Source organism: Ictidomys tridecemlineatus, unplaced genomic scaffold (genome assembly GCF_052094955.1).
Source record: "Ictidomys tridecemlineatus isolate mIctTri1 unplaced genomic scaffold, mIctTri1.hap1 Scaffold_36, whole genome shotgun sequence".
In the NCBI taxonomy this organism is placed as follows: domain Eukaryota; kingdom Metazoa; phylum Chordata; class Mammalia; order Rodentia; family Sciuridae; genus Ictidomys; species Ictidomys tridecemlineatus.
In genome coordinates, this window is record NW_027522439.1 from 427,892 (window position 1) to 449,401 (window position 21,510).

Below are 21,510 nucleotides of genomic sequence, written 5' to 3' on the forward strand. Positions count from 1 at the left end.
TCTGTAAGATGGAGATAAGTGGCAGAGTCACCAAAGGAGGAGATGAGATGATTTTGCTTAGCTTTCAGGAGAAGACTGGGCACAAAGTGAGCACAATCAAGGAACTATTTCAACCATTGCTCCTTCTCTTCCTCCTCTTCCTCCTCCTCCCCACCACCACCCTGCCCCTAAAGCAGAGCATGCCTTCTCCAAAAAGCATGTTAAATCAACCCCACAAACAGTTCACAGTTATCAAATACACCAGTCCATGTGGAATGCGGAATGAGCCAGGATGGATTTCTGCATTTCAATCAGACTATAAAAATGCAGGATTCCCAGATAACAGCAGCAGAAGAGGTCAGAGGAGGCCATGGCAAGGCTCAGACAGCTCTCAGTGACCACGGCCTCGCACAGCCCGCCTCAAACAGGACCACCCGCAGCTGCCCTCCCAGAAGCAGGAAGGTGGAGCAGGGCTGGTCACTTCCAAAGCAGCTGCCCAGGAGCATGGACCCAAGCAGCCTCCCACTGCAGGAATCTTGGGGCCTCCGCTAGGAGCAACTACTAAAAAAAAAAAAAAAAAAAAAAAAGGCCTGGAATTTCCTCCTGGCAGAGAGCAGGAATTAGGGAAAAGGATAGGGGCAGGGAGTGAAACTGTCCTTAGAGCAAAGAACCTCAAGCCCCGAGGAGCATGTGAGTCCCCACAGCCCTTGGACAGATGTGGCCTCAGAGCTACAGGAACCCATGGGGAACACGGCACCTGCCTGCCTGGGCCTGCCAGGTCAGAGGACAGCGGCCTCCTCCACGGCCCTGGTGGCTCCTCCAGGACGCCCTCCTTGATGGGAGTTTCCCACCTAGAACCAGGAGATGGGGTGAAAGGGAAAACAAGGCAGTGGGATAAGAGGGTCACTTCCCTGGCAACTTGGGCACTGTGACCTAAAGTGAGCACAGGAATCAGGGAGGGCATGCTTACTGGCCATGGAGGAAGCCTGGCTTCTCTGAGGGCCTGGCCTGTCCTTTTCCAAAGTCACAGAGGTTTGCTTTGCAGACATTCCTGCTTCCAGCTCCTCGGCAGCCTCCTTGGCAACTTCGGCTTTGGGCTCAAATATCAGCTCCCCAGAGAGGTCTTCCTTGAACACCCTGGACTCAGCCTCCTCATCGCAGTATCCAAAAGTTGTGGCGTATTCCCTGGGTCGCCATCCCTCACTGAGGACTATCAAGTCAATTTCTGCCAGGTGCTCAGAAGGCCGAGGCAGGAGGATTATAAATTCAAAGCCAGTCTCAGCAATTTATCGAGGCCCAGAGCAACTCAGTGAGACCCCGTCTCTAAGTAAAATACCACAAAGGGCTGGGGATGGGGCTCAGTGGTTCAACACCCACAGGTCCAATCTCTGGGACCAAAAATAAAATAAATAAGTAAAATAAGTGATTCTCCTCCTTTGCCAGTTCACTGGCTGACTGTGTCTCCTCCTGACTGTGGCTTTCATCTCGGCATGTCTATCCTTTGCTGCAGTCCACAGCTGGGCACACAACCTGGTCAGGTGCCCCAAAACACATCTGGATGAGGAGGTTAGGACCAGAGGGGTGCCAGCCACCTGGACACTCCAGGTTGTCTTCCCCAGCATTCAGGAATGTCTTCAGCAAATCCAGCAGAGCGGGAATGTGGAGTCAACAGCCCAAAGGGGACCTGAAAACAGGAAATTCCCCTCTCCACAGGCACAGGGCCATTCGGGCCCATTTCCCCCTAAAAGAAAGGGATTAAGTGAGGATTTATACCCTAAATGTGTCAGGGCTGTGCTCAGACACAACACTGGAAGACCAAAGTGGGGGAATTGGGAGGCTTCCTGGTCCCCCACTTCCCACTCATCCCACTCTTGGGGAGAGCTATTGTTCTGGAGAATCAGGGGCAGTAAAAAAGAGAAGTGACTTTCCCTGGGGAAAACACACTCCCTGCCAGGAGATCGCAGGCACCTGAGGCCCCCGCCTCTCTGCCCTTTGTCTTAGGGGCCTTTTAAGTCTGAAGCTCTCTTTGGGGACACCTCCCCAGGTCCTCAGCCACTGGGATTCTTAGTTCTGCACCTGCACGGTGAAGCCTCCTGCAGCCAGGACAAGGCCAAAGCTGCCTTTCAAGCCTGTCACCCCATCCCAGCCCCAGGGCAGGAGTGAGAGGAGTCAACCTTCTTCCTGCCTCTGCTCGGCCTCCTCAGCCTCTGCTGGGCCTCCTCAGCCTGGCGAAGCGTCTGTGGCCCCAGACTTGGTCCAGATTTCACAGATGCCCACCTACCCTACCACACAGTCCCTCACTCTTCACAGCCTACTATTTCTGGTCCCACAAAAATAGCCATGGGTTTGAAAGATGGCCCCCAAAGACTAAAGTGCCACAAAGGGAATTAGGCTCACTGGGGTAGAGGAGGTGACAAACCAGGTCAGGCTGGTTAGGAAGGAGAGCCCCACTAGGGTAACAAGGGAACCAGTAATCCAGGATAGCCACCACTGGCACTAAGGCCAGGGGAACCCCCAGCAAGGCCTGGGGCAGAGGTGGCCAACAGAAGTCCCAACAGCTGGACATCACTATTCTAAAATTTTTAAATCGGCAGCAGGGCACAGTGGAACAGGCCTGTGATCCCAGAGACTCAGGCGGCTGATGGAGGCCAGCCTCAGCATCTTGGCAAGACTCTCAGCAACTTATTGAGACAAAAAGGATTGGGGACCTGGCTCAGCAGTCAGGCACCCCTGGGTTAGACCCCCAGTACCACAGATAAATAATTAATTGGTTTGATTTTTAAAAATTGGCAGAAAGTAGGGCTAGGGGTGTTGCTCAGTGATACAACACCAGCCTAGCACGATCCCAGGGTTCAATCCTCAGCACCACAAAAGAAAACAAGAAAGAAAGAAAAGTAGAAACTAAATTTTAAAAACCAGATGTGAAGTCACCAAATCAGGCCCTGCAGAGCCCCCATTCCACACAGACCACTGTCCATGGCTACCCCTCAGGTGGTACTGCAGACTCCACTGTTAACTGCTCACAGGGCAGGGATAAGATACAGCCAAGAGGGCAATGAGGAAAAGTGAAAGCCAGAGAAGCAGAACTGGGGGACATGGAGTGGGGGGTTCAGGTTCAGCCTCCTAGGGTCTGAACAGGTTTATCTATACATGGGGAGGGAAGTCCAGATATAAGCACACCACCGTTAACAATGGTCACCTGCCAAAAGAGGGGTCTTCACTTTTTCTCTGAGTGGTTTGACTTGTTTCAAGGAGATCTACACTGATTTTATTGTGATTGGTAAAGGAATAATCCAACAAAACATTTTTCCCTTAAAATTAATTTTAATTGTAGGAAGACACCCTTCATTGAAAAAGGCATGTACTCAGCAGCTACTATGAAGTGACCGCCCCACAGTCAAGAGATGCAAGGGCTGGACACTGGGGTGCAGAGACAGGAAGCAGGCCTAGGCCCCTGGGTTCAGGGACAGGAAACATACCCAAAGCAGGAAAGGAGGCCAGGAGAGGGAAGCTGGCTCTCTATTTACCCCCTAAGGAACCTCAGTGCTTGGGTCTGGCAAAAGGCAGTTGCTCAGGACCTGGGCAAGAGATGCCAACTTGGGAAGATGGGAAGAGAGATCTCATCAAGCAAAATGTCAACTCAACACAAGGCAGAGTATCCACCCGGCACTGGGCCCGGCTGTGTGTGTCCCCCTCCAGGCCCAGCTCAGTTCACAAAGATCCCATTCACTTCTGGAGCCACAGAGGAGGGTAGCCAGATAGCGCTTGCTATAATGGTGGCCCTGTTCTGGGTCTCTTCTTCATCTGTGCTGTCCACTATGGTGGCCTCCAGCCCCGCTGGGCTGCTGTGCACGTGAAGCAGGGCTAGAACCTCTCAGGAAAGAGGTCTGGTTTTGCAAACTGTGAATCAAACACACACTGCCATCCTGCGGCTGCCATATTGGGCAGTAGAAACTTGATATGAAGACCCAGAACAGGCCACAGGCCGGCAGGCAGGCTCCTCCCCATCGGCCTGGAGGGTTTGGAAGGTGAACTCAAGGACCAGAGAGGTGGACATGGCCTTGCCTTTCAGTCCTCCTTTAGTCTAGCTCTAAACTTCTCAGACCTTCAGTGAGCCTAAGAATTTCTGATCAAAACGGATTCCCTTCCTGGGCCATTTAATCACTTTCAAGAGTTATATTGTGTGAATCAAGGGCTCAGGAGGGAGGGCCTGGGTCTTCAGGGATATGGAAGACCAGGGGAAGGTGTCCTCAGAGAGAGGCAGCTGGAAGGAGCTGAAGGACGGCTCAGTAAGGGCGCATCACAGGACCACAGGCAGCCAATCTTCAGAGCCCCGCGGGGCATCCCCAACCCAACAGGGAGTCTGCCTCTGCACCACCCAATCCGCAGCAGCCCTCAGACACAAAGCAAGACACACACCTGGATTTGTGTGTTAGAAAGAGCCCAGCAGAAACAGTATGTCAAGAAAGAAAGCAATCAGGGAAGGTGCCATGTCCAACAGTCCCATGTCCCTGGAGGGAAAAGATAAGCCACAAGGTGTAGCACACAGAACAGACACCTGAGCCAGGGAAGTATTTTCAGGCACTGGATTATGCTAGAAACCAAGCCAAAAGGATCAAAGTTCCATCCATCAGATAGACAAAGTTCAGTCATTCATTCAAAATAAAGATTCATTGCGCACCACCTACGACAGGCACAGTACTAGTTAAGAGGATGAACCAAAACAACAGGCAGAACTCTTCCTCTCCTAGAGCTTTAAATGGTGGGGTGGGGAGGGGCGTCAAGAAGAGAAAGGGGAGGAGAGAACTTCCAGGTATGAGCAAAAGCCCTGTGGCCAGTAGTGACACTTTCAAGGATCTGTAAGTTCGAGTATGAATGAAGAAGAGAGGAATACAGGGAGTAAGGAGGCCAGTGAGGTGGCAAGAAAGATGGGCAGGGGCAGTTCATGAGGATTTGAGGACGGAGATCTTCACCCTAAAAACCAAGGAGAGCAGGGGGTGTAGGTCAGTGGTATAGAACAAGAGGTGGGATTTGCTTTTCTTGAACTAGAACTGCATGGTCCTCAAAGTCCTGTGAGAAGGCGTGTCCAGGATGGAATCGAGGCACACACGGGGCAGCAGAGGTGGGGATCAATAAAGGTGTTTCTTCAAGTCTGTGAAATGCTGTTCTCTAGGTTCCTAGGAGTGCAGGGAAAGGCAGGGATTCCCAGGAGGTTGAAGGGGACCTTGGGGACCTTACAGCATTGCACTCACTCCCACCACAAGCTATGGCCTTCCCAAACATGCTCCGTATGTCACTGGTAAAGAATCCATTATATGAGCCAGCTCCCAAGGTGCAGACCTGTGGTTCCAACTACTCAGGGGGTCAAGGCAGGAGAATGGCTTTAGCCCGAGTTCAAGACCATCCTCAGCAACACAGCAAGATCCCATGTCAAAAAAAAAAGAAAAAAAATCCACTGTAGCCAAATGAAGTAGAGGTTGAGCATCTCGAGTCCAACAACCCAAAACCCAAGATGCTCTAAAATTTGACACTTTTCATGCTGATGTGACATCACAAGTGGAAAATTCCACACCCGGTCTCATGTGACAGGTCAGTTGCAAGAGAGGCCCACTAAAGATACTGCCCAAGATGAGCTACAGGCCACTTGTGGAAGATGCATATGAAACAGTGATGAACTCGTGTTAGACTCTGTTTAAACTCGAGTCCCGTCCAAGATACCACAGTATGCACACGCAAATATTGCAAAATCTGAAGGAAAAAAAATCCCAACTCCAAAACGCTTCTGGTCCCAAATATTTCAGACAAAGAACACTCAACCTTTAACATTACCCAAAACTTCAAGTGAAAATGTGTCAGGGTCTCTAAAAGCTCTTGGGGGCCCTTGGGGTTTACTCAAGGCATTGGGAGGAAGAAAGAGATGGGGCTCCTTTTTAAGGCTGAAAAGGGTCTATTTCTGACCATAGTCCCTCAGAATAGTAATAGCCCCACAAACAAGTCCCAGGGTCAGGCTTCAAATGTGGAGCAGGCGCAGGGTTTCTGCAAGTGAACCCCAAAGCTAAATTAAGTCACCAACGGGGCTCTGTGCCGGGAGGGTGGACCACGTCCCAGCTTCTAGTCAGGCATCTTCCAAGTTCCAGGATATTTCAGATCTTGTTGGGAGAGGAACAATCTGGTGGCTATCTAACTCACAAATACACTCTAGTGCACAGTCCATGAACGGTGCTACTTGGAGAAGTACAAAAAGGCAAAATAGACTTGAAATTACTGATGCTCATTTCTTCAAAGAAAAAAATTCTCAGCACTTCTACACAAAGTGTTTATGGTTTCATTTTCTTAAAAGAGTTTCCTTGAAAAATGACAGAAGGTCTCAGAGCCATCCTCATAAACAATCCCTTTGTGAGAATCTTAATTTACATACAACAATGAAAACGAGGATCCTGTACTAATTAAGGTCTGGGGCTGGTTAGCAAATTGTTATAATTGTATATTCTGTAGCATCCCCCTGTCTCTGAAAACATCTCCTACCCAGGCAGATCTAAGGAACTACGGTACCGTGCAGGATTTTAATATCTCGGGCTTCCGCTGCATCTGTGCCTGGTTTCCAAGTGGCTCATTCCGTTATTCTGGTGACATTACACAGACATTTTTTAAAATGTTTTCAGCTTTGTCAGCCTGGCAAACGCATACCACAATCAGTGCTGTGAATGCATGCATGGCAGGATGGTGCATGGCAGGACTGTGCCTCCTGTACAGAGACAGGATTCAACCCGCGCCCATCACTCTTCAAGCTTCTAGAGCCAGACCTTCCAGGGGCTTGTCCTGACTCACACATAGGATGCCCAAAGTCCTGCAAGAACTCTGCTGTGACCAACCCAACACAGAGAATGCAAACTGACAGTCCTCGGCTACTTCCGTCTCAAGATATGTTTTTTTAAATTCATCCAGTCTTTGAAAAGCTGGTGTACCTAGATTACATCTCTCCTCTCTCTTACCACATTTCTAAACCAGGTAGGCCATATCCCTAGGGGTCAACAATGAAATGGTTGCACGCGCATTCACAGAAGTCCCCAGAATCCCACATGCCCCTGACCTACTTGCTGGGCCCTACACGTATTTAACTCAGAATCTTTGGATATGGTCCATGGTTAAGTGGAAGGCTTAAAGCCAAAGATAAAGTCTGACCACAGTGCTCTTGTCAGCTCATAGGAGCCTCGATTTCCTTCACTACAAAACAGGGACAGCATACCTACACCAAAGCCTTTATCATAGAACCAAATGTGGTCATCTGCAAATTTTTTGGTGAGCCCAGTAAGTACTCACAAAATATGAGCCCCGCAAACACCCCTGGCATCTAGATGACACTTCCTTGGATACGAATGTCCAGTGTCATCTTGAAAACCTGAAAGCTTTGTCTTCTGAGAAGTTAACATTCTGAAAAATGCCAAGGCTGGCATAATGGAAAGGGTGACTTGGGACTTGGTTAACAGGTGAGCTCGCTGGGCAGAGGACACAGAAGGAAATCCAGTCAGATAACCTGGAAGGTTGTAAGGAGCAGACACCGGAGAAAGAGGGAAGAATTCTGGGCCAATCACCAGTGTCCAAGGTTCCCAAGTAGAGCACGGCCCAGGACTGTTTTCTAACTGCCAGCAGAGTACCGCTTCCAGCTTCCCCACATGCCAAGGCGGTCCCTTCCACTCCTTTTGAGAACTCTCTTTTCCTGGGAGGGGATGGTGTTGGTGGGCCCCTTCCCTAACCAAAGGACAGACACATGACACATAGACTCAATTTGTTCCTGAGAGGCACAGAGTGATTCCACTCCCCAGAGCCACCTGGACCACTGGCCTTCCTGGGAGCCTGCTGACCATCTTCCTATCCGAATAAATGAGAGCTGGCTTCCATGGCTCATAACCAAAGAACACAGATGGGAAGTGTCATGTGGGACCAAAGAACTGACTTTCCCAAAGAGAAAAGCAGGCTGGAGGAGTAGCCAGCATTCACTGAGTCAGGAGCCCTGTGCCACAAACTCAGAGGTAACTGGAGCTAAAGAGAGATCAGGCTCCACAGCTATCCTATTCCACTTTTACAAATGTCCCGTTGGCTAAGCACGGTGGTGCACATCTGAAGTCCCCACTGCTCAGGAAGCTGAAGGAAGGGATCCCAAGTTTAAAGCCAGCCTCAACCACTTAGTGTAGTACAGCTCTAAGCAGCTCAGTGAGACCCTATCTCTAAATAAAATACCAAGAGCTGGCGGTGAGGCTCGGTGGGTAAGCGCCCCTTGGTTCAATCCCTGGTACAGAAAAAACAAATGAGACCTTTGTGCACACAGACTTGGGATCTTGATGTCTCAGCAACCCAGTCAAGCCCAGGCCACTACATGTGTCACTACCTCACCTGGTGCCAGTGGCTCTGTGAGAAAGGTGTCCTGGACACAAAAGCCCCCACCACACCCACCCTCCCCAGGAAAGAGCACTCAGCTCTGCCCAGGGACAGCCTCCAAGAAACACCCAGTAAAGAGGAAGGTCACCCTTAAAACAAGGTGAGCCCCTCCAGGGACTCCCCACCCAAGAAAAGTACAGAGCACCTGGGAGCTCATCCCAAACAACGGCAGAGCAGCTCTCTCCCACTGCCTTGGGGGCCGCAGGACAGGCAGGTGCAGGGCGGTGACCGGGGTCGTGTTCTAGACAGAGGTCCCAAGCCCTTTGCGAGGCCACCCTACATGATCCTTCCCTATTGAGCAGGGGTCAGTCTGGATACCGTTTTCCCATCTCCCTGCACACCCTCTTCCCAGAGGCTGAAGATGCGGGGAGAGCAGAACAGTGAGGAGGACCTGCCCTGGCGGCCCACCTGGACACGCCCGACTCTGCAAGCCTGTTCCAATGGTGGCCAGCCCCTCAGCCCTCACCACAGCCCAGCTCCACTCCGAGCACTCTACAGGTGGGCAACTTCACCTCAGCACTAACCCTATATCCTTGTCACCCCCAGGTGGGGAAACCGAGCCACAAAGAATAAATACTGAACTAGGGAGGAGGCAACCCAGAACCAGGGAATCTGGCTGGAGGAGTTTGGCTTTTGAAACCTCTGCGGTTCCTGACCCCTGAAGGGAGAGGAGGAGTGATCATGGAGGCCCAGGCCCTTCTAAAATAGGTATCCACATTCTGGCACAAAAACCAATAAATACAGTATGAGAGCAATATCAGAGCGATCAAGGAACCTTCTGGATGCTGACTATGCTCGATTATCTTGACCTGAGTAATAGACCCAAGTGTTCGCTCGGTCATTCGTCAAGCTGTATGTCACAGATCAGGTTAACTGTGCACCAGGACATGGTACACCAAGGGCAGACAGCAGGAGCCACCTTTCTCACTGCTGAAGGGGAAGATTTCAACTAAGGGGACGAAGCTAGAGCTAATCCGTGCAGGAATAGGAAAGCATGGAGTCAAGTGCAGGATCTCATGATCTCACATTTAGCTAACACAGATGGGTACAAGCAGGAGTATGGATAGACAGATGCCTATGCCCTGGTGACCACACAGGTAAATGTTTCCCTGCTGTCAATCAGAGAACCTAGAAGCACAGACACCCAGGAACCATGAGCATGCCCAGCACACAGATCTTGATTTCTTTTTCTTTTCGGTGCTGAGATTGAACCCAGGGCCTTGTGCATGTGAGGCAAGCACTCTACCAACTGAGCTAAATCCCCAGCCCCAGATCTTGATTTCTGATACCATTCTCCAATTAAGAAAAAAAAGAAAAAGAAAAAAAAACAGATCTAGGTGAGGTGGCATATGCTGTAACTCCAGATACTCAGGCAGCTGAGGCAGGAGGATCTCAAGTTCAAGGCCAGCCTCCACTACTTAGTGAGACCCTATCTCAAAATAAAAAATAAAAAGGGATATGGATGTAGCTCAGTGGTAGAGGGTTCCTGGGTTCAATCCCCAATTATGGGGAAGGAGGATTCAACTTCCAAAATGGGAACAATGTGCAATAAAATAGATAATTAGCATTGTATTACAACCCAAAGTATGAACCAATTATCCTTAAATTCACACTCACATAAAGGATTAAATAAACAAATAAACAGGGCAGAAGAAACAAAACCTCCCACACAGAAAAGCTCCAAATAATTTCCTGAGATCCTCCACCCTCAGTAGGTGGAGTGGGCCTCCCACAAAGGACACCATATGAACAGCAAAGGAACTGTCACCAAGGCCAGGTGGCCAAGGTCAACATCAGCACTGATGTAATTCACTGATAACAGGTACCCTTAATGTGACGGAAATGGCACTGTACCTGGGAGGTTCTTCTCCCCAAATCCCATCACGTCAATCCTGAGGTTATCAACTCACCATCTATCCTTAGACGTGCCACATGAACCCAGGGAAGGGGCAACCTACCAAATGCCTGGCCCACGCCTCAAAACTGTCAAGGTCATTGAAAACAAGGCTGAAAACCTGTCACAGCTAGGAATCTGAGGAGATAAGACAACCAAGTATGGTGGATGGGAGCCTGGAACAGAAAGGGGCCTCAGTGGCTAAACTAAGGAAATCTGAACACAGCAAAGGCTTTGTTGGTAATGACATGCCACCCCGACTCGGATTCTGACAAATGCTTCGCACTCAGGATGCTAGGAGCAGGGTGGGGTGGGCTCGCAAGCCAGGTGACGTGGGAATTCTCAGCACTGTCTTTACAACTTTTCTGGAAATCTAAAGTGACTCTAAAACACAAAAAGTTTATTTCAAAAAATGACAGAAAATGAAGGAATGACTCCTTCAGACCAGGCGGCCGAGAAAAGTCACCCTCAGGGAGGAATCCAAGCAACAAGACACAGGCAGCCAGGTCCTAGGGCAGCATGTTCCAGAAAGAGGGCACACAAGCCCCAAGGAGGGCACAGAAGGAGGCCAGAGAGGTAGAGTGGAGTCGGGAGAAATGGCCCAAGGAGAACAGGATGTCACAAGAGGAAGGGAGCAAGGCTGTCCCGGGAGGCAGGGCACCGGGACTTCAGACTGGAAAGGAGGGTGCTGGAAGGTTGGTGGAGGGTGCTGGCAGGTTGGTGGAGGGGCCAGCAAAAAAGAGACGCTTTTTAATATCCTCCTAGCTCCAGCAGGGAGAGGCCATGGTCACCCAAAGCAGTCACTCAGGCAGCAGAGGGGCTGCCACCGATGACGAGTCAGGAGAACCCAGGCGTGAGATGAAGAGAAGAGTTCCCCATGCTTATAGGACGAGAAGAGGCGTCTCCACAGGTAGATGGGGCCTGGATGTGCCCAAATGTGCCACAATTTGCCCTAAATGCAAACACTGCCCCCAGCATTCCAGAAAGCCCAGATCTTCCTTCTCATCTCTGACCCAAAACCACCGTTTCCCAAGGCACCAGGCCAACTTCATCCCACTTCTGAGATCCCAAAGAGGCCTATTGCTAAAATCAGGAATCCAGCAGCAGCTGCCCATCTCCAGGCCCAACACATGCCCAAAACCTAATGTCGGGACAATTCCTGACAAGTAGGTACACCTAAGCATACATGCAGGGGAAAGATAATCAAAAGATTTCTCCAGAAGTTAGGTTCAGTCATTAAAGGGTCCACATCTCACAATTCATGGACTGTTGCAATGCCAGCTCAGAGGGCCACACTTCACGGCTCCCCAACAATAAAAAGAAACCCCCATTCCTTCCTTTGTGCAGAAATAGATAATGCAAGAATTTTACTCACCTTTGGAGCGAGTAGAAATATCCATGCCCTCTACCACCTCCTCTTCTGTTTTTATTTCCTCTTCAGCCAAGCTGAAATAGAGCAAATTATGTTCATGTTTAGGAGGGATAGAACCTGCCTGGGGGCAGCCGCTGAGAAGCCTAGCCACACCCCATCAGTAAGACAAACCCCCATCCTTCTCCACCATAGGGGAAAGAACAAACCTGATTTCACAGTGTTAAGATTCCTAAAGGACTCCTTTAAAACACTAGATGGTTTTTTAAGTCAAATTACTATTCCAGTTGTCATGCTATTGGGTATGCAAAGAAGCAAATCTTTTTGGATACACAATTACAACCTACTCCTTTGGGCTCATGAGAACCCAGCCTTCAAATAAACAAGCTTCTCACTGCCAGCACTGGGTTAAAAATCAGGCAGCAGGAAGGGTTCACAGAGTTCCCAGAGTTTCATCTCTAAACTCTACAGTGAGTATTTCCCAGACTGCTAAAATCTTACAATTCTCTGATGAGGCAGGAACTCAAGGAGGGGGGAAAGATACAGGTTAAATTACAAAGTAGTAAAATATACCCAGACTGACTAGAAGAAGAAAGAGCTGATTGCAAAACAATTCCAACAATCAGCATCGACTCCACAAATTAGGGGTGTATGCACCCCTCAGCCCCCCATGGTGCATCCTTGTAGAGAAGGCTTGGCTCCCTCTGGAGCTGTGACTAATTATCCTCCCCCACAAATGTGGAATGAGGAAAGACCCTGCCAAGAGTCAGGGATGGGGAGAGAAGGAAGGTAAGCAAGCACCCTTAGCTGGAAAGTCTTCCAGAACCTTCTTCCTCTCTGCTGGAACTTGGGCCATTCCAGATCTTCCCCCATACCACCTCCCAAGCCAAGCCCAGGGAAGAAGTGAAGTTGTGAGTTTATAGGTGTGAAGAAGGGCTTGAGGTGCTAGAACTTTCCATTCAGCCACCACTCAGAATGCGATTCCATCAGACCATAGTTCCACAAGGAGCAAGAGGTGCATCCCCAACTGACAGGGCTGGAGTTTTCCTTTGGGAAGACTCAAGCCAGGGCAGGAAGAAGGCTAGAGAAGAACATCCTGTCTCTGTCAGGCTGTCTGAGACAGTGACAAGGCAAAAGAGTCCAGAAAGCCGACCTGGGCCTGGAACCCCAGTGTAGGATGGAGATGTGTTTAGAAGTGCCCCAGGTTTGCTGGGAGAAGAGTTCAGGATGGGCGGCAGGCAGAAAGGAAAAGATGATAGCTCAGGATTAAATCACAGGAATTCCGGGCCTCCACTCACTAGTCCCAGCAGAGGAGGAGAAGGAGGCTGGTCTGGGTTTAAATCAGGATATTAACACATTTAACATTCCGATATTGGACCCCATTAACAATTTAATTTACACAGCATCTGTAGAGAAGCCAGTGACACAAATCACCAAAGAAACAACTGACATGTTGTTACAAATGGTTTTCATCAGAAGAGAGCAGCCTGCTAAATTTAAACACCTCACTAACATACAATAACACAACAGTCATCGGTGGCTAAGCTATTTATGCAGGATTCTTAAAATGGCATCTGACAACACTGCCTCATTCCTGGATTGAAGCTAAAATGGTAGCAGTTTGTTCAATAGCTGAGCCTGTGTCTAAGCAGCCCTACTAGTTTCAAAGCCACCTTCCTAAATATCAGAACCAGGAAGAGCTCGACCAAACGACACCCCTACTAGTTTCAAAGCCACCTTCCTAAATATCAGAACCAGGAAGAGCTCGACCAAACGACACCAACAACCCAAGGCTTAGAAGCTTAAAAAAAAGAACCTGCAGTGACAGGGAGAGAGAGTTTGTGAAGTTGAATGTTCTTGAGAAAAAGCCTTCCCTTTCACATTCTGAGCCTTCAACAGGAGGCTCTGGGATGGGGCCCTCTTGCCCTTGAACTAGGTGGGTGGAAGGTTAGGAATCACACTGGCAGACAGACAAGTGTTTGTGCAAACAGGAAATGTTCCCAGGAAGCAGGCTGGGGTGGGGGCAGGGTGGGGGTGGGTAGAAGCCCACGCCCCCTTCTCAGTGCAGGGTGGCCAGCTCTGCATCCATCCTGCAAATTAGGTAAAATGAAAGTGCTTCTGGAACAGCAGGCATCTGCAGAGCTAGGCTGGAGGGCTGCACCACAGGCTGAGGCCAAGGTAAAATTAAAAGGCTGTTTATAAGCCTGAAAACGGCCACCATCCACCCAGCCCTCTGCAGAGCCACCCCTAAGACGTTAACATCAAGGAAAGACAACCCCAGTCTGCAAAAGAGAAATCCTAAGTCCCAGGTTCCCCTCTCCAAGGAACAGTATACTCACAAATTAGGTTTTTGTCCACCCCCAACAGGGCCCTGAGAATGAGCAATAAGTTTTCCAAAACCCATTTTTCAGAGGCCAAACTAATAGCCTCATGGTGGATAATGTCATTTACTGTTAAGGTCTGAGAATTGGCCTCAGGATTCCTCCAGAGCTGGGAATGAGGAGTTTCAAGGTGACTGCTATTTTGCTCCAGGCGAGAAAGAGGGCATAGAGCCCAGGGCCAAGCCAGGGCGAGGATGAGGATGGGCACTGGCTCAGTGCCGGCTGGTAGGTAGGTGACTGTGATGGGGAGGGCCAGCCTGGCAGGCTCAGGCTGCAGACCTGGCCTGGCCACTGCCTGCTTGATTGTCTGTAAGGAGAGCAGGGGGTGGGGGGAAGGGCAGCCCCAGTGCAGCAACCTGAGGCCAAGGGTGAATCCTTACTTGTTTGTGCATTTTAAGAACAACTTGGAGCCTCCAAACAGGCCGGCTTTCAGGTCTCTGCTGCAGGGTGGGGAAGGCCCCCTTGAATGTATCTTTCTTTTCAGAATCAACCAGAGGCAAAACAAGATCCAGGGCTGACTAATGTTTGGCTGCCTCTGCCAGAGGACAGAAGGGGAGAGAAGGCCGAAGAAACAAAGAAGGTCACCCATTGGAAGTGGCTGGTCCTTCCAAAACCCACCCCTGCCTGTAGGTTTTGCTAGGTTATTGCCACCCAGCTTTCTGAAGAGTGACTCAATCTTCTACTTCTAAGATCCCTACTGGATCTTCCAGGGAAAGAAAAGGGGGATGTTTTGTTTAAAAGAAAAGTGGTTACAAGAAAGAAAGGAAAATGACTACTGTTTACATCCCTAATTTATAACCAAGAGGCCCTCATTGTTTCTTTCTTTCTGATTCAAATCTTTGAGCTCTTAATTACAAAAGTAGCTGGACTTGGCTCCAATGGCCTCACTAAGTTCATGCTCAGCAATTAGAAAAAACTCTGAAGAAAGTTTACTGAGTGATTATATGTAATTAATTCCTAGTTACAGACTGAACACTGACCATTTTCTGGAGCTAATAAAAGCCATTGCTTCCCCCTCCCCCTCCCCCACGTGAATACCACTTAATTTCCCAAAGCAGAAAGTGCATCCATCCTGGAGGGTCTTGGAGGGAAAAAAAGGAATCAAAAGCTCCAGTGTGTCTGTGTTTGTTCCATGCAGCTGTCATTCTCTTTGGGGACCGAGGAGGCAGAAGAAAAAAGGAAAACAGCCCATCATTATGTTCATCCTCTGCAATTTAGCAATGTGGCAGAAGAACATTCTACCTTGATGAGAGAAGCAAGGGGGGAGGAAGGAGGATGCCCGAGGAATGAAATGTAGGACTCTTCAGCCTGGGGATCTGCTTTTCCTGAAAGGAACAAAGATGGTAGTAGAAATTTCCAGAACACCCCTTCTCAGTCCGGCCACTGCAACTGTCAATCTTTAACCTTTCCTCCCAGTCTATTGGTTCAAGAGCGAGAGAGAGGAAGCCCATTGGGATGCTCTGTGGGCCCACAATGCTGTCTCTACCTCGTCCTGCTGCAATGCAGACATTCTTTCCTCTTAGGAAGTGGGAAATAAAGGCTACTTTGAAAAGCAATTAACTTTTTACTGACCCATGCTTGGGGATGGCCACAGTACCAGAGGAAAAGTGACCAGCTTGATCCAGGGGCTGGGAAGGTGCTGGGGCAGCACACTTGAAAACAGGTCTTAGCTTTCCAAACCTGTGGGAGCCATTTTAATGCAAGCTTTTAGAGGACAGATGCTCTGTCCTTAAGTCTCCTTGCAGCCCAACAAACACTGTATTATGCAAACACTGAAGACACCAAACCAGGCGTCTTGTGATTAGATATTGATTCTAGGGAGAGCATGAGAAGCTCAATATGAAATTTCCATTTAGAGCAAGGAGATAAGAACAAAGAAAATAGCTAAGTGTCTGAACTTAAGTTGGGGGTGGGCTGTTTCATATAAAATATCACCACCCTCTGCACTTTGACTCTAAGATGCTGACCCACCTTAGACTTCAAATTAGAATCTGGTGCATTTCTCCTTATTCAATGGACCTTCATCCAACTGGTGTCAAAATTTGGGTGGCTGGACACTACTTTAAAAAGAAAAAAAGATTAACTGACTTCATCAAGTTGGCATAACACAGATACTGAATATATTTCTAGCACTTAAAATCCTGCTGAATTGGTCTCCCAGCTGGAAATGTATGGAATGAATTTCCAAGGGAATTCTAAAGGTAACGCTAAGCAAAAGTGGACATTTTTTTCACTTTTAAATTCTAGCTACAGCATCCAGAGACCAGGGGAAAAGTAGAAAAAGACAAATAAAGCCAAGTCAGGTCAGCGTGCTTACAGATGTGTGGGTCAGGTGTGGAAAAAGGCCAACTCTGCTGATCAGTTGAGTCCTGAATGAAATCAAGTTTGGTGGTGGATGGGATTTTGCACTACATTTAAGTAACCCTAAAACTAAGTACTGACACCCCCATGCCCACACACACACCAACAGTTAGCTCCCTGCCCCCCCCCATGTTTGTAGGGCTCTGTGACTCTAAGAACAAGAAGTTGCATTAACTTACAAGAAGCAGACCTCCTACGCAGAGTCCTAAGATCCAAACAAACCCAGTTAAAGGTATAGAAGCAAGTGACAATGCCCTGAACATTTCTCCCCTGGCTGAGGGTAAACAGGAAGTGAAATCTTCCCTCCTAGCTGCAGGTTATCAGGAAAAACAGTGGATTCAAACAGTCACCTGAACTCCAGACTCTTTTTAAAAGCTTTTATTTTGTTCCTGCTAATGAAGCCCCTAGCTGCTGTAGCCAAGACCCCCTCTTCCAAACAGACCCAAATATTCACAAAAACTCTGGCTACATGGTAACAGAGGAAATGGATTGCTTTACTTACCAAATAAATGTTCAAGTAACTGTCTCATTTTTCCACAGTTAGGAAGAGAAAACAGCCTGGCAGATTTGGGACTTGATCAAAAACGAAATTGCTTAAGAGTTACATGGCATTATTAAAAACACACACCAGCACCACAACAATACAACCCAACAACTGGATAGGGAATGCTGTCAGGAGCCACAAACATGATTTTATTTCCTCTGCACTCTATCACACAGGAGCACAGAGGATGATACAATGTTTAAAACAATAGCCATTTGAAGGAAGATAAAATTAGATCCATATTTTACATCAACCATAAAAATAAGTTTCAAATGAATTAGGGAGCTGAATTTAAAAAAATAAAACATTACAAATACAAGAAGCAGCCATGGAGTAAATTTTACTTTAAACTTTGTGTAGGAAAAGCTTTCTAAGGATAATTCAAAATCTAGAATCAACAAAAAGCAAGATTGATAAATTTCACTATATAAATGTCTTTGAATGCTTTGTATAACAAAACCACTATAATGAAAAATCAAAAAGCAACTGACAGAGACAAAAGATTCACAACATATATGGCACAAAGGGCTAATAATGCAAATATATGAAGAACTAATTTAAGTAAGTATGAAAGATAATGTGATAGGCAACTTTGAGGCTAAAGAAAAATAACTTTGTATACATGCTTTTAATCAAAAGAATAAAATAAATATCCATATGTTCATAATGATATAATAAATAATCAAATAAATAAATGAGGGAAAAGCAAGAGCTCTTTCACACAAGTTCCAATTGATAAACATAGAAGGAAAAAAATTCAGAATTACCATTAGATAAACATCACAGTAATAATTGTTGAAGGAAAGATCCACCAATGGATACTAAAATTACTGGGCAATATTTTGAAGAGAAATAGTGTTTGCATAGTCTGAAAGTATGTCACCCAAGATACTTATCAATTGCAATAATTTTATAGGGGAGAAAATGGTCAGACACCAACTTAATCAACTGAGAAAGGTAAACATGACCAGCAATAAGACATGTCAATATTATGAACTCAATATGATCCATTGAGAAAGTTATAATATCATTTTTGTAGTATTGTCACCAAAAACAAACAGCCTCAATCTAATCATGAGAAAATATTAGACACATCCCAATAGAATGGCATTCTACAAAGTAAGGGAGCAGTATTAATCAAAAGTGTGAATATCGCAAAAGATGAGGAAAGACTGAGAAACTATTATAGGCTGGACTGGAATAAGGAGAAATAAAACTAAATGTTATATGGAATTGTCCTGAGCCTCTACTATTTAAAAAAGAACATTAATGGAAAAATTGGTGAATTTCATAGAAGGCATGTAGTTTAGTTTCCAAAGTTACCAATGTTAACATAGTGTTCTTAACCATTATATTATGGCTAAGACATTAGTCTTAAGAGACATACAATAAGGAATAGAAGGTAATTCTGTAATATTTTTCATCTATTTTACAGCTCTAAAGCTGATTTAAAAGAAAAAATTGTTTTCTAAAAATTCTAATAGGAAGTAGAGAAGACTGTTAGGTCTTATGATGTTAGGAATACCCAGCAAAGGATGTTTCCCAGCCCTTAAAACTCTGGGGCCTTTTTTGCCTATGTTTATATAAAAAGCTTCAGTCTGGGTCTGCTAGTAAGTTGAGGAACATAGCTTCTATTCTAGTGATGAGGATGACATAACTACTGAGTTACAGGGCTCCATTTACCATCCTGCCTCCTCACTGACCTTGAATAATAATGAGAACCTAATAATCAGTTATTAAATCATAATTAATGACCATCTGACCTGAGCTGAAATTTCACTGTACAAAAATTTTCTAAGAAAATGTAAAAAATAAGGCACTCTTAGCTTGTTGTTTTTTAAGAAAAAAAGGTGTACATTGCAGAATTACTTATCATAGCCAATGGGTGAAAAATTAATATCTCAAATTAGGGAATTGGTTAATAACTTTTAGTATATCCATATTGTAGAATGCCAACAAATAATTAAAATATTGTTGTAGACTAAGTATATTCTAGATCATGTTCCCAAAAATTAAATAAGTGATATAAATAAATATCACCTATTATATATATATATATATAATTTATATTATATATATAAACCTATTATTTATTTATATATATATATATATATATATATATATATATAACACATATATAAGTATTTCCTATCACTCTACTTAGATAACAAGATTGAGAGAAAATGAGAAAATTTGGTGAAAAAACATTCTTTAAAATGTTAACAGTAGACAGTATTGGGCTGGGATTGTGGCTCAGTAGTAGAGTGCTTGCCTCATATGTGTGAGATACTGAGTTCGATCCTTAGCACCACATAAAGAAATAAAGATATTTTTAAAAAGAGAGTAGTTACTATTGATTGATGAGCATATATCCTGTTCTATTTTAAATATTATTATTTTTAAAACAAACTAAGGAGACTTCTGTTTTTAAAATGGTGGAGGAAATACATCTGTACCCCTTTTCTTCTCCAAAGTCACCTTGCTACAACAGGCAGAAAACAAATAGAAATGGAAACTATGTCTTTGACAATACTAGGAAAACTAAATCTGAACCAATATATACGAGGAGGGAATTGCCCAATATAGAGACCGGTAGAGAGGCCCACAAGAAGATAAAGCCAAGACCCACCTGAAAACACAGAGCTCAGACAAAGCCTGCAGAGCACCTATTCTCCTAAGATGCGGGAGAACCCAAGAAGAGCAGATGATGATTCCTTGTCTAAACAATGATGTTGGAACATGCAAGCTTGTAGTTGAAACTTCTTTGGTCCTCATTTGGCACTCAGAGAAATAAGGAATCTGGGGCTGCAGAAAGAACCACACAGACATCTCAACAGAAAACAACCTGTTGGTGAGATGGGGAGAATGGAGAAAGATTCAAGCTGACCCCTTTGGTTAACAGTGAAAAAGTAAAGTCCAATCAATTATCTTGTATACAAATCCACACTCACACAATCCTGTTATAAATTGTATTACCATATTAGCTAAGATTAGGTTTACCTATATAACAACCAAAAGAAGCCTTAGAATGATAGATGACTATTTTCTGTCCTTGAAAAATTTCAAGAAAAGGATTTATATGATAATTGAGTTTGTCATCAAAGAAACAGCTCCTAACTTTCTGCGATGATATTCACGTGGTTTTCATGTTCCTGATCACCACACAGTCACCTAATAACTTTCGGAGCACTTTTGGATAGATGAGAAATAAGACCCCATCCCCTTCCTACTCTGAAGGTGCTTACTTTGAAGCCACAATCAACACTTATGTATTCTTGGACAGAGTTTAGTCACATGACCAAAACCAGCAGTAAGGAAAGCTGGGAATTTTAGAGTTTTATCTGGGCACAATGACAATGAGTAGAATTGGTATCTGTTGTTATAGAAGGGAGAAATGGATGTTAAAGAATGTAATTAATAATTTCTGCCATGATTGCAAACCAGATAAAAAGCTTCACAGCTCAGAAGCACAACCTTGTCTTGTCTCCTGAAAACAGGTGTCAGAAAGAACATATTCAGAAATAAATCGTTATTACAAAGGAACCAGTACACAAAATACATGAAGATGTCCCAAGCAAACAAAGGAAATGTATAGACAAAACAATTTCCACATAAAAAACTGAATTTTGACAGAGCAAAAATGTTGCCATAAAGCAGATAAAATTATGATTAGGCATATTTCCATATAATCAAAGAACTTAATAAAAACTTTTAACAATATTGAAGCAAAGATATAAGAGCCAGGGAAAGGATGAATAAATGTTACTAAAAATATTAATAAAAAGTGCTACAAAAGTAAGCAAAATAATATAAAAATAAAATAAATGCAAAAAAAGAACATTAGAAGCTCACCAAAGTTAAATAAAATGGGGATAATTAACATCTTTGGATTATAGGTGTCCAATTCTATATTCAATCAAGATATCATTAAAAATAAACAAAAATAAAAAATCAAATGTATGGTATGCCAAGAAAAGATGATGTGGGATAGTTGCAACTGAGAAGATATTAGGTTCCAGAGTTGAAGGATCTGTTGGGTGCCCGCAGGAAAAAAGACCAGGTATTGAATGTGGGCAATACAATAAAAGTGTCAATGGGAATCTAGTTGAAAACTGCACAGCTTTTAACTTTATATGATAGAGGAGCAACGGCTACAAATATCTTGGAGTACAAAGATTTTTTTAAACTAGCTAAACCAGAGGTCAGAGAACATTTTTAGTAAAGAATCAGATGGTAAATGTTTTCAACTTTGTGGATTATACTGTCTCTGGGTCACAACTACTCAATTCTGTGGTTGTGAAGCAGCCATAGACATTAGTTAAATAAAAAGTCATGGTTGAATTCCAATAAAACTTTATTTGTAAAAACAGTGTGCTGGATTTGGCCCATGGGTTATAATTTGCTGACATCTAAGCTAAATAATCACTCAAGACAAAAGAGAAATATTTTTGAGGCTGCAGGCTCTTTCTTTAGTGGTACAATCCTCATAATCTAAAATATTAGAGGATAAACTTCAGTGGACAAAAGATAAATGAAGAAACTCAAG

The 21,510-nt window shown here is 45.4% G+C and overlaps 1 long non-coding RNA gene across 4 annotated transcripts in view; it reads right to left on the reverse strand.

Annotated features, from left to right (window-relative positions):
- The window catches only part of LOC144373340 (uncharacterized), a 128,857-nt gene that overhangs the window by 27,551 nt on the left and 79,796 nt on the right, over positions 1 to 21,510 (reverse strand). For 3 of the 4 annotated variants that reach the window (XR_013433058.1, XR_013433059.1, XR_013433057.1), the window contains exon 2: positions 11,685 to 11,755. This is a non-coding gene — a long non-coding RNA (uncharacterized LOC144373340). Of the gene's footprint in view, positions 1 to 11,684; positions 11,756 to 16,030; positions 16,297 to 21,510 lie in introns of those variants that run through there. The other variant, XR_013433056.1, reaches the window with a different exon arrangement.